This window comes from Tamandua tetradactyla, chromosome 23 (assembly GCF_023851605.1).
Source record: "Tamandua tetradactyla isolate mTamTet1 chromosome 23, mTamTet1.pri, whole genome shotgun sequence".
Classification (NCBI taxonomy): Eukaryota; Metazoa; Chordata; class Mammalia; order Pilosa; family Myrmecophagidae; genus Tamandua; species Tamandua tetradactyla.
This window is the reverse complement of record NC_135349.1, coordinates 21175291-21179099: the sequence shown is the minus strand read 5'-3', so window position 1 is coordinate 21179099 and position 3809 is coordinate 21175291. Positions and strand designations below refer to the sequence as shown.

General features: G+C 36.0%; 1 pseudogene; it reads right to left on the bottom strand.

Annotated features, from left to right (window-relative positions):
* Positions 1-2133: 2133 nt before the first annotated feature.
* On the bottom strand, positions 2134-2897 carry LOC143666702 (olfactory receptor 8K5-like; annotated as a pseudogene).
* Between the last annotated feature and the right edge of the window lie 912 nt (positions 2898-3809).

The window sequence follows — 3809 nt, the reverse complement described above, 5'->3', positions numbered from 1 at the left end:
TGTATTTTTAAAATCTGGGAAATGCCTATTCAAACTAATGTATAAGGAGGCATTTAATTTCTGAATGTGCAGGGTCCATGCAAGATAGTATCTCTGTGTATACAAGCTCAAGAAGCAGAAAATAAAGAGATGAAAAAGCTTCAATTAACTGGTGAGTGTTATCAGTTTATCTTTAATCTGTGTTATCATTATATTTGATGTATAAATATGTGGATAATGTTTGTTATCATCACAGATGATTTATAAATATATGGATACTTGCCCAGTAGTTAACAGGTAAATCACTTATCTTGAGCTTACAAACCCTAAACCAGCTTGTTTATCAGAAGGTTAACATAAACCAATGGAAGCTGTAGCAGGAAGATCTGCAAACAAGGTTCCAGTTATCTATGTCTGCGCATGCTCTGCTGGTCAGCTGAGTTTGCCTGTAAAACAAATTCTGAAAATAATTTGGTAATGGGAGAGGAAAGAATCTTGATCCTGATAAGAGCATGTTTTAGCAAAAGTCCTTTTTTTTTTTTTTTTTGGTTAAGACTCCTGGCTATCTGCCCAGGGATTCATCTGTAGACTAAGAACAAGCAGGAGTGAATAGAACAAGTGTTCAAGAGGATGTGCAGGAATTGGAACTCTTGTCCATTTTGTATTATTCCAAAATGGTGCAGCCACCATGGGAAACAATTTGATTGCCCCTCAAAAAAGTTAAGCACAGAATGATCATATGACCCACAAATCTTACTAAGTACATACACAAAACAATTTGGCAAATACTTAGGACAAGTCAATGAAATACTTATAAGAAAATATTCACAGTACTTTTCACAAGAGACAAAGGGTGGGAAAAAATGAGTTAAAAAAATCTACCCAATATGTTATTTACATTAGTCATTACCTATTTAGTTCATACTATATATTTGTTTGCATATGTATACATGTACACACACATTTTTTAAACCTGAAATCAATGTTCTTGAGCTCAGTTTTCTTTTTATTGCTGTAATAAATGTCAAATCCCTAGATCACATTGACTTGAGTTTTATTTTAGATATCCTAAGTATCATTTTTGTAATATTATATTATACTTCATTATACTATACTATACTATATTATATTATTACATTCAAACTGCATATAAAATACTATTGTTATAGTTGTAATGTAAATTCAAACTAAATTTCTAATTTTATTCATGAAGTAGTAATATATTCCAAATATAGCATTTTGTACTTGCCGCTGATAGCTTCAGCCGGGTCGCGCGACTGGAGCACTGGGTGAATTAGGGGGCGAGCTCGCGGGAAACAAACCTGGGTAAGCGAAACCTAGCTGTCTCAGCTAGGGGACTGAAGGACTTGAGCCAAAGGCCAATTAATCAGCACAAAGCTTTTTTATTGTTACATCGTAAGAGCTTAGGTACCGAAGTGGCTCAAGTGCTCTAAAGACCCTGAGGCTCCGGGGAGCTCAGGTTATATACGGTTACACAGGGGGAGGAGTAGGGGAGAGGGTAGGGGGTTTGGAGAGCCAATTACACAAGCTAAAAGGTAGTTGCTAGGCAAGGGCGGCAGAAGATAGCTAGAGGCAAGGACAGAATAACAGGAAGGCTTGTGGTTTTGAGATAAGCTACTGAGATGGGAGGTTACTGACGAGAGGGGGAAGGGAGAACAGTGAGTTAGGCTACAGACATGAGAGACAGGGAGAGAAGGCAGAAATGATTGACAATTTTTAAGTATGACTAGGCTCCAATCCCTGAGAAATATGCCACAGTACTCTTCTGTTTTGCTACAGTACCTTTTCTGAAATTGAATGCTTTAATTTCTCAAAGTTTCAGTTCTTGTCAAAATATGTAATCATTCTGATGATCTTTCTGCTTTAGTTCATTATTAGAGATAATGCATATTATTGTACTTCTCTCACATGAGATTTAGTTTATCAGAAAATAAAGGTAAAATTCCAATTTAAATGTAAAAATTTGAACTTTTCTAGAATAGAGGCCCAATGCCTATATGGAGATTGGATAAAAAACAGAGCACTGTCTGCATTATGTTAATTTTTACTTACATGTTTGTGATTAGAGTCACATTTTCTCTTGTACTTATTTCCTTTAATGATGTGAATGGGATGAGAAAAGTGTTTACAATATCAAGATGTTCCATAGAATACAACCACCGTGGCCAGATGAGAAGCACATGTGGAGAAAGCTGTTTTCCTTCCTTCGGAATGCATTTGAAATATGGTTATCAGGATGAGCATATAGGATACAAGGACTACAAGTAGGGAAGAAATCATATTAAATGCTGAAAATATTATAACCAACAATTCTAGCTCTCTTGCATTTGAGCACAGCATGAGTAACAAAGGTATATCATTGCAATAAAAATGACTGATGACATTAGAACCACAGAAGGTCAATGTAAAAATCTTAATGGTGGACATCAGAGACTGAAAGTGCTATAGAGGTAGGGGACACTGACAAGCAAATAACAAACCCTCTGTGTCATGATAACAGTGTAGAGCAGAGGGCTGCAGATGGCCACATAGCAGTCATAGGCCATGGCTGACAACATGAAAAATTCACTAATAATGAACAAAAGGAAAAAGGCAAGCTGTGTGGCACAGGCATAATAAGAAATGGTATTTTGCTCCTCAACAAAATTTACCAGCATCTTGGGACAAATGACGGTAGAATTGCCAAGATCAATGAAAGCCAGGTGTCTGATAAAGAAATACATAGGGGTGTGGAGACAGGATTCCAGCTTGGTGAGGATGATCATGTCCAGATTGCCCACCAGGGTGACCATGTAGATGAGGAGAAAAACCCCAAAGATGGGACCCTGCAGCTCAGGGTGACGTGTGACTTCCAGTAGAATGAATTCAGACGACACTGTCAGATTCTGTTGGCCCATTTTATCCAACAATGTCTTCTGGAGAGAAACAAGGATGTTTGTTATTAACTTTCATGTAATATTATATAACCTTGATAATGTAGACAAAATAGAGAATATTCCTTTGTAGATAGAAAAATAATTGCCACATATGATTTCAAAACTAAAATAACTTTTCCCCAATTTGAGGGTCGATATTGAACATGTTTTGCACTGATACAACATTGACAACACTCTAAATAGAACCAAAATTATTTGGAGCATATCTGTGATTATAAAGCATTTATGAGTTAATATAGAAATGTTGAGCTCTTTAACTACACAATGTAATTACACCATTTCAACAGTAAAGTTGAATATTTGCAAGAGATTTCTTGTGGCATTTTTATATCCTGAATGAAAGATGGGCAGTTAATATGGAGCTAATGAAACTGAAAGTTTAGGACATGACCAATGCCCTGGCTGTGGCCTTAACAAAATGGTCATGCAGTGATTGGTTTCTGCATATGTTGTGAAAGCATGGTGACCATAACCCTGATCAATGAAGACCACCTTCTCTTTCCATTCAGTCTTCTTCTCCATTGCACTTCTCCAATATAAAGTTGCATTGCAGTGTCTGAAGGCATTTCTGGGGTCCAATGGCTCTATGACTTATGGTCCAAAAAACTTAAACAATGAGAGGGATTTTTTAATAAAGCAGAAATATTATACATGCAAATTTGGCCATAAATATGAAAATGTATTTCAAATGAAAAATTTTTTTTTTTTTTTTGGTGGGAAGTTTTTATTTTGTTTTTTATTTAAGTTCCTCTAATAAGACTATAAGCTCTCCAGTTTTCCATAGTCCCTACCATTCCTTACTGTTTATGGATAGGTCTAAAACACATAACAGACACATAACATCAAACTATACATGTTATTCTCTAACTTGGT